The sequence below is a fragment of the Rhinoderma darwinii genome, chromosome 2 (genome assembly GCF_050947455.1).
Source record: "Rhinoderma darwinii isolate aRhiDar2 chromosome 2, aRhiDar2.hap1, whole genome shotgun sequence".
In the NCBI taxonomy this organism is placed as follows: domain Eukaryota; kingdom Metazoa; phylum Chordata; class Amphibia; order Anura; family Rhinodermatidae; genus Rhinoderma; species Rhinoderma darwinii.
The window spans coordinates 71708021-71722857 of NC_134688.1; the positions used below are offsets into that span (position 1 = coordinate 71708021).

The following is a 14837-nucleotide window of genomic DNA, read 5'->3' on the forward strand; positions in this document are numbered from 1 at the left end:
TGCCTGCCTGCCTCTAAAGATGTCACCTTTTATATCAGCCCGGAGAACCTGGATCATATAAACAGTGAGTTCCTAGAGGTTTATGGCTGTTCCTTAATAAATGACGTATACAGGGAATGGACAGATATTAGAAATGACAAAATCAAAGGGCAGGAATGTTGGCTATTACTGATAACATTGCCCAGTAATGTCACCTGAAATTAATTTAAAGGGGTTGTCCACTACTGGACAACTGATGACCTATCCACTGGATAGGTCATCAGAACATGATCGGTGGGGGTTCGACAACTGGATCCCACACGGTTAAGCCGCACTGGCTGCCTCCGTTCACCAGTCGTACATGCCTGAAGCAGTTGGCTCCGGCCACGGAATAGCGGCCAAGCTGCAGTACTATAGCTCAGCTCCAATTCAAGCCAACTGCTTCCGGCTCTGTACATCGAATAATGTGCCACAACATCCGGTGCTCGGAGGTAGCCGGAGCAGCGGAACGGTGTGGGTTCCGGGAGTCGGACCCGAACCGATGATATACTGATCAGTTGTCAGGTAGTGGACAACCCCTTTAATAAACTGCACTGTATATAGATGTTAGGGCACATTGTTGCAAAGTAATGCTTTGCTCCTGGTTTTGTGCAACAGTCTACGTCCCCCTCCACATTACGTTTATCTCTTATGTGTAGTGTGCACGTTGGTAAAGCTCCCGTCATACACGCTAAACGGGACCATAGGGCTTCATTAGCCAGACGGAGGCCAAAGGAGTGTCATTTTACTGATTTACATCAGTATACCTTTCTTCTTTTTTAAGGGTCGAGTAACGTATTAGAATATGCCGTTCCATCCTGCAGGATCCCACAAATAAAAGCCCATAAAACCGCACAGTAATGTTTTTAAAAAAAAATAGAAGCCTATCGGTTACATATGCCACTGTATGGCATACATCATGTGTTTAACGTATACATCATAGGATTTTCAATAGCTTTACATGTGACGGATGCCTAATAGTGGTAACTGTTACCCTTAGACTATAATGTTATCTATTTAACATATACGTCATACGTTTAACGTATACCATTATAGTCTATGGTAACGGATACCACTGTTAGGCAACTGTCACAGCCTACATTTAACATATAGATCGGAAGCTTTTCCTGGTGTATACATCAAACTTAGGCCATATAAAGTAATGTGAACTAGGACTACAATGTATGAATGATAAGAGCTGTTGTCAGGTGGTCAGCAAAGTTTAGGCTAAAAAATGTAGCACAATGATTATACATGTGATGCGAGCGTGCAACATTCTCAGCCATATCCAAGACAGAGAACGGCCAGTCATGTGTTTAACACAGTAAATCTGTCATCATTGTGTGCACCATTTTCTAAAATACTTTTAGTCCAGAGGCGTAACTATAGGTGGTGAGCTTGTGGTCGCACCCGAGCCATGGCGGACCAAAAATGTCCCACTGCCCCATAGTGATAGTTGAGGGGAAATGTATAGTAAAATTGCCAGAGGCAATAGAAACCTGTTTTTTTCCCAACTACTTTAGGAACTTTGATGCTATTACTGGTCGGCACACATTGTAGCTTTAAATTCTATGTTGTTTGTCCCTACTTGATTTAAATAAAGGTATTTTTTACAATTTAACTATTCTACTAGGTAGCAAGTAGTTGGGAATAAAACGTTTTTCTGTTGCCTCTGATAATTTTTCTATACATTCAAAGTTTTTTACCCGCCAACTACTAGGGTCTTTTTCTATTTTTTGTTAAGCAGTTGAGGGGCAATGTTACAGATTTTGCATTGGGGCCCAGGAGCTTCATGTTACGTCTCTGTTCTATTCCACAATATCGTCTGCAATATTTCTATATGTGACTCCATATATCTGTATTACAGAAGAAAAAGAGACAAAAGGACAAGTCATCAGCACCGATAATTCTTATGAACAGGCCAAGAAAGGAGGCGGCCGTAACATCATCTACAAGCCGGCCTCCAAACACCTTAAACCCGGTCTGTACAAGAAGCCAGCCGCCTGGATTCATCCCTCTGACAGTAAGTTCTCATGTTTTATGGCCATAATTTACTGATGACATGAAAAGAAAATGGGTTAAATAGCTAAAATCAGGCACTTTCTAAGTAGATGTTTATTAGGATTGACCACAAAACTTTACCCTTTAACCCCTTCCCACATCCTGACATAACTGTACGTCGAGGTTTTGACTGACTTTGCGCACCTCCACGTGCAATTACGGTACGGCTTTCATAGCTCACTATCACAACAGACAGTGTGACAGGAGTGGGAGATCGGCTGTCCTGGACGGCTCAGACTCCCTAGCAACCGGCCTGGGACCACTGCAGTTTTTCTCAGAAGTTAATAGATCAGAGTCTGTAACATGTTGGTGTCCCCTCAGAGTGACAAATCCCATTTTACTTGTAGCACAAGTGCTTAGTTGGGGATGGTCAGGGATAGATATTTAGTGACAGCTAGTCAGGGACTTGTCTGAACAAAAAAATCTATAGTATAGGACTATATTCTTACAGTTCATTATCGTTCATTTACTGTAAAAGTTTGTCACAGTTACATATATATAAACACTACATATAAAAAGTAAACGTGACACACTAAGTTCTCATCGCTGAAGAGGGGTACGCTATGATCGGGGTGAAGGAGGACCATTGTTTATTCTGTCGTCCTCCTCAATTGATAATGAGTATCCTCCCCATAGTTGCAGATGGGTTAGTGTCAATGTTTGTCTTGTCACCATTAGTTGCCCCAACTAGCTAGACCAGTATTTTTTACTGTTGACCTGGTGCAGTTTAAAGTTGACCAAACCAATCTCTATGCCCAGCAGTTCATTTCAGCAAACTCCAATTCTTTATTTTGCCTGCCGTTACAGGTGGCATCCCACCTATAGTGCCAAAATGATGCAATTTTTAGGGTTGGTAGTAGATATGGGCCTTGCAAAAAAAAAAGCCATCAGTAAGGTACTACTGGTCACATTACATTATAAAAGGAACATATATTGATAAGTCCCCGATGCATTTTAAGGATAGGGTGAAGTTTCAGCAGTACCTACCGAATAAGCAAGCCAGGTATGGCATTAAAATATACAAATTTTCTCAGAGTCCGGATATACTCATGCATTACAGATCTATGAGGGAAAAGACAGTGTAATTGAAGACCAAGACTGCCCCCCCCCCCTTCACCCACTGCTTGATCAGGGGTACCACATGTATCCAGATAATTTGTGCACAAGTGTACCCTTTTTCAAATACCTAGCGGAGAAAAAACAGTGGCTGTCATGGTCTGTGGGTATGTGAACCCACTAGGCCACACCACCGTAGCGGGGATTCAGATAGCCAAACAACAGAGCACCCCAGCAATACAAAGTCCCACACTAGGGTACCTGAATAGTCCATACAGCGGCCGAGGCTTCGGCACGGATGGAGGTGGGTGCAGCAGTTGGCGCCAGATGTGGCGGATCACACTGGACGTGGAAGATTACACTGGACGTGGCAGGAGACACTGGACATGGCAGATGACAGCAGATGCAGTGGGACACGACTCCAACACTAACAGGGTCAGGACAATACTTGTCAATTGGTGAGAGCAGGGCACTGCACATCAAAGAGGTCCTATTTTAAAATATAAAGTCAAGAAAGATGTCTCAATGCAGCACACTTGTCCCCGCTTGTGGTACAACAGAGAGGTAGGAGAAAGTTCTGCCTGTTTCAGTGATGTCCCCAGTTGAGTGCATGAAAAACATTCTAACAAAGTGTGATAATTTTGTTAAGTGTGATATGCTCAAAAATGTAAAAAAAATATCTATTGGGGTTAAAATTAGAAGAATTGTTTTTTAATTTTTGTTTTTTTGTGTGTTTTATTACATAAATGCAAACTGTACTCACCTAAATTTCTCACCAAAAGAAAGTACAATATGTGAGAAAAAAGGATGTCAGAATTAGTTGGACATGCAAAACCATGGCCAAATTAATCTCAGATAAATTGACATATTCTAGATTTCTAAAATCTGGCTTCGTCCTGAAGCTCTAAAATTAGATTTTGCCTTAATTGGTTGCCGACACAGGTCGAGAATGCTCGTCCTGAGTGTTGGGTACTTGGCGCATTAGGATGAGCATTCTCGTCCTGTGTGACAGCCATCTGTGTGCGCGATCGAGAGTAGGGTAACGGCTGTAATACACAGCCCCGGCCCCGCTCTGACAGCGGAGAGAAGATAAACATCCTCTCTCTGCCGTTAACCCTTTGAATGCCTCGATGAAAGCTGATCGCGGCGTTCAAGGAGAGGGGACTGCACTTTGATCGCGTCACAGAAGATAACTGTGACGCGATCAAAGCCCATAACTTGTATGGCCAGACAGCCCAGGGTCCATTGAAGGACCCCAGTGCTGTCTGAACATATTTCCTGTTGTTAGGGCATACTGAGGTATGCCCTAACAACTGCCTGTGTACGATCAGTAACAGGCTAATGTACTAGCATATAGATCTATGCCAGCACATTACAGTTACAAAATCAAAATCAAAATTATAAATCCCTTTATGGGATTAAAAAAAAAAGTTAAATAAATGTAAAAAAAATTGATGATAAATAAAAGGTAAAAAAATACACAGAAACACAATTTTTTTTTAAAATAAATAAACTTTTTCAAATATAAGTCCCAAAACATGAAATAATATAGACATATTTGGTATCGCCACGACCGTAACAACCTGTACAACAAATGTATAACATTAGTTATGATGATCGGTGTAGGGTGTAAAAAAAAAAAAAATTAAAACTGCTGCGGAACTGCTTTTTTTCTGCATTTTCGCCAAAATAAAAACTTATAGAAATTAAGCGATGATGTATTTGTACCAAAAAATGGTACCTACATGAAGTACAACTCGTCCCGCAAAAAACAAAGTCTCTAGGTCATACAAAAAATGAAAGAGTTATGAGCGTCGGGATGAAAAGAGGGAAATCTAAAAAAATTGGTCTGTCCTCAAGGCCAAAATTGGCCGTGTCCTTAACCCCTTCCCACTCCTGGACGTATTGTTAGGTCATGGTAGCTGTATCGTTCGCGCTCCATGACCTAATAGTACGTCTCGGGAGTAAGGGCCGTTTCGGCCGTCCTCCCGACACATACAGGAGCTGCGACAGCTGCTGTCTCGTACAGCAGCTGTCACAGCTCCTACAGCGGGGACCGATCGCTGTGTCCCCGCTGATTAACCCCTTAAAAGCCGCGTTCAACAGCGATCGCGGCTTTTTAGGGGTTAAGCTGCCATCGCCGGCCTGCTACGCGATAGCGGCCGGCGATGGTGACTATGGCAACCGGACACCAAACAATGGCGTCCGGCTATGCCATCGACGGAAGCCTAGTGGGTCCTGACGAAGTCAGGACCCACTATGCTTGCTGTCAGTGAGTAGCTGACAGCTCTAATACACTGCACTACGCATGTAGTGCAGTGTATTAGAATAGCAATCAGGGCCTCCTGCCCTCAAGTCCCCTAGTGGGACAAAGTAATAAAGTTAAAAAAAAGTAAAAAAAAGATGTGTAAAAATAAGAAAATAAAAGTATTAAATGTAAAAATCCCCCTTTTTACCTTATCAGTCATTTATTATTAATAAAAATATATAAAGAAACAAATAAACTATACATAATAGGTATCGCCGCGTCCGTAACGGCCTTAACTACAAAATTATTTTGTTATTTATCCCGCATGGTGAACGCCGTAAAAGAAAATAATAATAAACCGTACCACAATCACAATTGTTTTGTCACTTCACCTCCCAAAAAATGGAATAAAAAGAGATCAAAAAGTCGCATGTTCCTAAAAATGGTAATGATGGAAACTACAGTTCGTTACGCAAAAAATAAGTCCTCGCACAGCTTTATTGATATAAAAATAAAAAAGTTCTGGCTCTTAGAATAAGGTAACACAAAAAGTAAATGATTTTTTACAAAACGTATTTTATTGTGCAAACGCCATAGGACATAAAAAAACTATAAACATCTGGTATCGCCGTAATCGTATCGCCCCACAGAATAAAGTGAATATATAATTTATAGCGCACGGTGAACGCTGTAAAAAAAACTGAACAAAAAAACAATAATAGAATTGCTGTTTTTTAGTCACTGCGTCACCTAAAAATAGAATAAAAACGGATCAAAAAGCCGCATGCACCCCAAGAAAACTACAATTAATTCCTCAATCGGTCTAGTTTCCAAAATGGGGTCACTTTTGGGGGGTTTCCACTGTTTTGGCACCACAAGACCTCTTCAAACCGGACATGGTGCCTAATAAAAAAGATGCCTCAAAATCCACTAGGTGCTCCTTTGCTTCGGAGGCCGGTGCTTCAGTCCATTACCGCACTAGGGCCACATATGGGATATTTCTCAAAACTGCAGAATCTGGGCAATAAGTATTGAGTTGCGTTTCTCGGGTAAAACCTTTTGTGTTATAAAAAAAATGGTATAAAGAGGATTTTCTGACAAAAAAAAATATGTTAATTTCACCTCTACTTTGCTCTAAATTTCTGTGAAACACCTAAAGGGTTCATAAACTTTCTAAATGCTGTTGTGAATACTTTTAGGGGTCTAGTTTCTAAAATGGGGTGTTTGATAGGGGTTTCTAATATATAGGCCCCTCAAAGCAACTTCATAACTGAACTGTAACCTAAAAAAATAAATAAATTATGCAATACTTCGCTTCTTACATTATACTGATAATGAGCAGCGCCCACCCCGAGATGACCCCAGTTTTGACCGTTTGTATAAACGGAGACCCCTATTAGACCGTTTCAGTTCCCAAGCATACACCCCCGAGAAGTGTATTTCTATTGATGAGTCCCTGGTACATTTTAAAGGGAGGGTTCAATTCCGCGAGTACCTGCCGGGTAAGAGGGCAAGGTATGGCGTGAAGAGAGTGCATCAGGGTATACCTGCAGATTTAGGATATATGAAGGGAAGGACAGCAGTATTCAGCCCCCAGAATGCCCCACCTTACTGGGAGTTAATGCAAAAATTGTGTGGGATTTGGTGCACCCACTGCTGGACCAGGGTTACCTCCTCTACCTGGATAATTTTTATACCAGCGCCCCACTCTTCAAGTGCCTCGCTTCCAGAAGTCCTGCGGCATGCGGCACTGCTAGAAGAAATCTGAGAGGCCTCCCTAAGACTCTGCTTGGGCAAACACTCAGAAGGGGTGAGAGCAGGGCTCCTTCTAGCAGCAACATATTGTGTGTTAAGTACAAGGACAAGAGAGATGTCACACCAGTACCCATGTACCAGTACGAGGTACCAGTACAGAGACCCCCAAACCAGACTGCATCCTGGACAACAATAGGTACATGGGAGGGGTGGACCTGTCAGATCAAGTCCTGAAGCCCTACAGCACCATGCGGTGTGGTATAAGAAGCTGGCCGTGCACATCATACCGATGGCTTTGTACAATGTGTACGTGCTACGTCGATGTACAGGCCAGACGGGAACTTTCCTGGAATTTCAAGAGGTGATTATCAAGAACCTAATCTTTAGGGACCAAGAAGGGGAGGGGCACCCAGTACTTCTGGAAGCGGGGCCACACGCATCGTACCAGGGCAACACTTTCCAGGAGAAGTTCCCCAAACTGGCAAGAAAGGAAAAAGTCAAAAGAGGTACAAAGTCTGCTATAGGAGGGGGATAAGGGATGACACAATATATCAATGTGACACGTGTCCCGAAAAACCAGAGCTCTGTATGAAAGAGTGTTTTAAAATTTATCATACATCCCTTGGTTTATAATTTACCCCAATTTTACTTACCCTGATGTACTTCGCACAGCTTATCCCCCCTCGTCTTTCCCCTCTGGGCCCTGCTGTGTGCCCAGGCAGCTGTTAACAGCCACATGTAGGGTATTGCCGTACCCAGGAGAACCCACATGACAGTTTATGGGGTGTATGTCTCCAGTCAAAATGCTCACTACACCTCTAGATGAATGCCTTAAGGGTGTAGTTTTTAAAATGGGGTCACTTCTAGCGGGTTTCACCTGTACTGGTACCTCAGGGGCTTCTGCATACATGACTTCGCACCAGAAAATCCCCAGTAGGCCAAATGGTGGTCCTTTCCTTCTGAGCCCTCCCATGGGCCCAAACGGCAGTTTATCACCACAAATGGGGTATTGCGGCACTCAGAACAAATTGCGCAAAAGAATGGGGTATTTTGTTTCTTGTGAAAATAAGAAATTTTCAGCCAAAACTACATATTATTGGAAAAAATTAATTTTGTTTTAATTCCCAGCCCAACTCAAATAAGTTCTGTGAAAAAACTATGGGGTCAAAATGTTCACAACACCCATAAATGAATTCCTTGAGGGCTGTAGTTTCCAAAATGGGGTCATTTCTGGTTGGTTTCCATTGCTTTGATACCTCTGGGGCTCTGCAAATACGACATGGCACCCTAAAACCAATACCGCAAAATCGGCACTCAAAAGAACACACAGCGCTCCTTCCCTTCTGAGGCCTACCATGGGCCCAAACGTCAGTTTATCGCCACAAATGGGGTATTGCTGACCTCAGGAGAATTTGGGCAACAAAATGGGGTATTTTGTTCCCTGTGAAAATAAGAAATTTTGATAAAAAATGACATCTTATTGGAAATAATTTCATTTTTTTCATTTCACAGCCCAATTCAAATAGGTGCTGTGAAAAAACTGTGTGGTAAAAATTGTAACAACAACCATATTTGAATTCCTTGAGGGGTGTAGTTTCCAAAATGGGGTCACTTCTGGTGGGTTTCCATTGCTTTGATACCTCTGGGGCTCTGCAAATGCGACATGGCACCCGAAAACCAATCCAGCAAAATCTGGACTCCAACAAACACATAGCGCTCCTTTCCTTCTGAGCCCTCCCCTGGGCCCAAACGGCAGTTTATCACCACAAATGGGGTATTGCCGCACTAAGTAAAAATTGGGCAACAAAATGGGGTATTTTGTTCCCTGTGAAAATAAGAAATTTTGATCACAAATGACATTTTATTGGAAAAAATGTTTTTTTTTTTAATTTCGCAGCCCACGTCAAATAGGTGCTGTGAAAAAATTGTGCAGTCAAAATGGTAACAACAACCATAAATGAATTCCTTGAGGGGTGTAGTTTCCAAAATGGCGTCACTATTGGGGGATTACTACTGTTTTGGCACCTCAACACCTTTTCAAACCTGGCATGCTGCCTAAAATATATTCTAATAAAAAAAAGAGGCCTCAAAATGCACTAGGTGCTTCTTTGCTTCTAGGGCTTGTGTTTTAGTCCACGAGTGCAGTAGAGCCACATGTGGGACATTTCTAAAAACTGCAGAATCTGGACAATACATATAGAGTAGTGTTTCTCTGGTAAAACCTTCTGTGTTACAGAAAAAATTTAATAAATTTGAAATTCAGCAAGAAAAATGAAATTTGCAAATTTCAGCTCCACTTTGCTTTAATTCCTGTGAAATGCCTGAATGGTTAAAAAACTTTCTAAATGCTGTTTTGAATACTTTGAGGGATCTAGTTTTTAAAATGGGGTGTTTTATCAGGGTTTCTAATACATAGGCCCCACAAAGCCACTTCAGAACTCAAGAGGTACCTTAAAAAAAAGGCTTTTGAAATTTTCTTAAAAATATGAGAAATTGCTGTTTATGTTCTAAGCCTTGTAACGTCCAAGAAAAATAAAAAAATGTTCAAAAAACGATGCAAATCTAAAGTAGACATATGGGAAATGTGAACTAGTAACTATTTTGGGTGGTATAACCATCTGTTTTACAAGCAGATGCATTTAAATTCTGAAAAATGCTATTTGTTTCTAAATTTTCTCAAAATTTTGCAATTTTTCACCAATAAACACTGAATATATCGACCAAATTTTACCACGAACATGAAGCCCAATGTGTCACGAGAAAACAGTCTCAGAATCGCTTGGATAGGTTTAAGCATTTCAACGTTATTACCACATAAATTGTAATATGTCAGATTTGAACAATGGGCTCTGAGCCTTAAGGCCAAAACTAGGCTGCGTCCTTAAGGGGTTAAGGGGTAAGGGAGTTTTCCCTTCCTCTGGATCAACATTGCAGGATAATAGGCTGAACTGAACAGACATATGTCCAACTTACAAGCTATGCTACCATTGTCATGTCTTATGGCGCAACAAAATTCACTCCAAGATGGTGTCAGGGCTGTTTCTCTCATCGCCGTTTAAAAACATTGTGAGTCACCATTCCCTAACACAAAAAGGTACATTACAATTCATTAAAAACTTATAGATATACGCATTATAGCAGCATCTCTTCTCTTCCAGTCCTCCCAGGATCCAGACCTGTAGGGGATAGGACAGGCAAACACAAATCTATACATTTAAAGAGAGAGTAACATCTATTTCAACATTAATTAGGAAATAAATAATAGAAATATTAGTGAAATTTGTGTATAGAGTGGAATTATCTCTTTAATGTCTCCATGCCCGTATACTGCTCCAGTTCTTATTCTATAGATTCTGGCATAAACTTCACAGGCCTCTGTGAACACTTACATTACCATATTTCGATCATTTTGAATTACTTCTACATTTACTTACAAATGTGAGGTGCTTAGCGCACATCTTGATCAAATTGTGTGAGCTCACCTGCCACAACTGATGGGCTTACACAATTATTTTATGTGAATTTTATATGTATTGTTTGCAGTCACAGTGTTTGTGCACTTGCACATTTGTATTTTTTTTTACAATGTGCTGATCTTTATTTATTTTTTGTGTTTTTGTGATATACTTCACAGGTGACAACGGTTTATCAGAGGACCTGACTTCATTGTACAATGGGACTTGTTCTCAGGCTTCTCTGCCTTATCTACTGTGCAAGTCATCAGACTGTATATGCTATGGGGAGAATAATTTCTCCAATGGCCTAGATGAAGAAGACACTTGATATTGCAGCAATGCAGGTAACACAAGATAAAACTACAGTTCATATAAAATTGTTATCAAAACACATCCTCATTGAACTGATACAGATGCATGTACATTTAGGACCCCTCCCCTGGCTTCACCTCGGGGTCTTGAATATTCAGTTAGATGCAGGGGCTCCCCTTTATAAGATTGAGATGATCACAGTAGTACCAATGAAATAGTTGCAGTAGAACAAAAGCTTTTTATTTCCTATACAACAGTGTGGTGCTTTACTTGAACGATTCTCTTGAGGTAGTACAAAAAAGCATATAGTTACTGAAATTAGCTGATCCTTTAAAGGGGTGGAGGATAATGGAAAACGTCACCAATCCACCAAGGTTGGGTTACGTCCTAAGTGACTGCTGGCTGGCACCAGTCCTACAGTGCTGCTATGGATCACAAAGAGGCACCCCTATCCCAGCCTGCTCAACCTTCACGAAACCTGCGTAGTTTACCCAGTTACTTCATTTAGATGTGCCCTACAGTGGGTTCTTGTGGTTGCTACATTACTCTATTACCTTTCACAGAATAGCCCAACCACCCACGGGTGTGACCGTGTAGAGTACATGACACACAACACATAACGCAACAAATGTTTTATAGAGAACAGTCCCAGATCACTGGGTGGTATACGCAGTCCAGTACAAGCTATGACCGGCTCCTGTGAACCTGCCATAGACATTATTATTTATTCCGCAGACTCCACCATTAAAGTCTAATGCTAATGTGCGTTCACCTTTGGAGGAATGATAGGTGTGTTGCTTTTCACAACCAGTTCTTAGCATTATTCCTGAAGGTCTCTTGCAGCCGTCCATCCTTCTCATCTTCATTATTTCAGAGGAAACCATTACTCAAAGACATGAACAATTATAGTCACCAATACCAAAATAATGATGTAGTATTGATATTGCTGACTATGCAGCATCACACTTACGTTATCACATTTTCCTTCTAATATCCCTGTCTCCCTTTAGTTTACATAACACTTATTAGTATCTGGATGTTGTACACTGCTTTCTATTTATTTTGTCATTATTTATTTTGCTATGTGCAGGCATAGATTTGGTCAGTTTTAGGCTTCCCATGTCAGCTTTTCTAGTCGCTTTCCAAATTTGGCTAGCAATGAGAAAAATTTTACATTTTGCTTCAAATTTGCCACACTTTGCGACTTTTTCTGTCATAGTTACAAAGAAAACTGGCGTAAACGCCATGATAAATGCAGGCCTTTGCCTTCTACATTCTTGAATAACTAAAAGCTTTTTGCTTCAAGCTGCTATGGCTCTCAGAACTCTATAAAGAATATTTGGGAAGATTTACAATTCAAAATGGCCCAGAGTTCTGGCGCACATGCCATATACCACATTTATTAACGGTTTTGGACACTTTTTGTGCCTTGCTCGAAAAGGCGGTGTGCCACATTGCACCAAAATTTGGACACAAAAAAGTTGTCCTAAGGTAAGCCAAGTAGGGTCACTCAAAGCGGTCAATATATGGACCATTGGCTGTGTTCATATTAAATGTCCAAAATGTACCAATGCTTGAGTTTCTAGGTACTCTGACACTATTCAGGGAGCGTGTTACTACTGTGGATCCTCAAGTCCATGTTGAAACTTCTACTGCATTAATATATAAGTTTGATAATGGCCCAACCAATTTTAGCTAATTTATTGGCATAGTTACTGTCATGAAACTCTTTTTTAACTTTGCATTGTTCCATATCCTCTGTTATTCCTCTTGTAAATGTATGAATACATTGATAACTTGGCATTACCATTCCTTTTTTTCTATATAGGGTGCATCCCTACACAGTTTGGCTCTGTCAGCACTGATTGGACATTGTAGACTGTGTAGGAACACACCCCATTAAGTAGATAAATGGTAACATCTAATTGTCAATTTATGTATACATTTCCAAGTGGAATAGCAGAGGAACGGAACAAAAAGATGCATGAAATGTCAGTTTCTCTAAAAGCTGACTAGATTTACTAATTATTATTATTTACGAATTATTATTGTAAATTATAAAAGCATACATTGGACAAAACAAGAATTGTTTATAAACTTGTAACTTTTTATTTGTTTCCCCATCTCCATTATGAAATAGACACCAGGCTCTAGCCGTTGATAAGGAAATGATATTCTCCTTGAAGATATCTCTGGTCACATGAAGAACTCACCAGGGGAGTTGTTTGCTGTCGGCTGCATTACTTCATCTAGATGTTTCCACCTTGTATGTTGGCATTTGAAGCGTCCTCACTCCTGTACATTATCCTACAGAGAAACAAATAATGTAGAATATTAATTCCAACACACTGATTTGTTCTATATTATAAAATCTAATGCTGAAATGTCAACAGCATTTTAATACCGTATGGATTTTTGTTTAAAAAAAAAAATAAAAATGGTGACCCCGTATAGTGATTGTTCCCCTTATGGCAATTTCTTAAAGGGGTTTCCCAGAATCATAACTGATGACCTTTCCATAGAATAGGTGATAATTTTCTGATCGCTGGGAGCCCCACTGCTGGGACCCCAACGATTGTGAGAATGGGGCTCTCAAACCCCTTATGTCTCCTCACTGCTCGACCGCAGAGAGGAGAACATTGACTGGAGCGGGGGTCGAGCATGCGCGCTGTAGATCATTCAATGTCTATGAGAATTATGGAAACAGCCGAGTTCTGTACTCAGCTGTTTCCGTCATTCTCATAGACATTGACTAAAGGGTTAGGCCCATGTTCAGCTGCCCCTTCATTCAAGCTTCTCCTCACTGCAGGGGATACAGTGAGGAGCATCTGGGGGTTCAAAACCTCAATTTGCCCGAAATCATTGGGGACACCAGTGTTCAGAAAATTATCACCTGTTCTGTAAATAAGTGATAATTTATGATTTTGGGAAAACCCCTTTACTGGGTCCGCACTATACGCTGCGATTTTTAGCTATATATTACAGGCTGTTCTAACTGTTGGCATTTAAAATTACTCTGATCCCAGCTGTTTAAACCCTTAGATGTCTCGGTCAATAGCAACCGCGGCATCGAAGCTGTTGAAAGAGGGGGTCAGCCCCCTCTGACAACCCATCAGCCCCCAGCTCTGCCAGCTTTGTGCTTCTATTAAGCACTGCCAGAGGCAGGGCTTCAATGAAGCTAGAAAAAAACACAATATACTGCAATACATAAGTATTGCAGTATATTGTTCAAGTGATCCAATAATCGCTGGCTCAAGTCCCCTACGGGGACTAATGAAAAAAGTTAAATAAAGTTTTTTTTTTATCAAACCCCCCCCCCCCCTTTCCCATTTCCGGGCATTTATTTCTGTGAGCCTGGACCGCAAAACATGGCCGTAATAAGACATGTCCTATCTTTTTGTGGTCCAGGCTCCTGGGCAATGCACGGACCGTGGAAACAACAGCCATGTGCATGGGCCCATAGAAATGAGTGGGACCGCAATTCACCCACAAATTTGCGGGTGAATTGCGGCTGCAAAAACACGTTCGTGTGCATGGGGCCATAGAGTTACATCAATAACTCTTGGTTGCCTTACACTGTGTAACTAGTTAATTCTCTAACTCTGTGCATAAAAAGTAACATGCTCCATGTTTTATTATCCCAATTGATACGTACAGATAGAACTACTACATATGCTGAAAGGAAATCCTAGTGATAATGCTCCATTCCCACAGTCCCCGCAGTCCCCATTCAGTGGAATCACAAAGACTTTACTGATTTACAACGACATCGCAAGTTATAGAGAATTCAGGAGCAATATGTCCTCTGCAAGCTTTGTAGATGTTCATTTCATCTCTTATAATTAACTCTTATTAATCACTGACATTTTTTTTATGTTTTTTTATAAAGCGCTACTAATGTAACTGGAATTCTGATAATTGTGTCCGTTTTA

General features: G+C 40.9%; 1 long non-coding RNA gene across 1 annotated transcript; it reads left to right on the forward strand.

Annotated features, from left to right (window-relative positions):
- The first annotated feature begins 1891 nt into the window (after positions 1-1891).
- On the forward strand, positions 1892-13306 carry LOC142740616 (uncharacterized). Its single transcript, XR_012880817.1, has 3 exons — positions 1892-2041; positions 10773-10937; positions 13046-13306. It is a non-coding gene; the product is annotated as an uncharacterized LOC142740616 (long non-coding RNA).
- The last annotated feature ends 1531 nt before the right edge of the window (positions 13307-14837 follow it).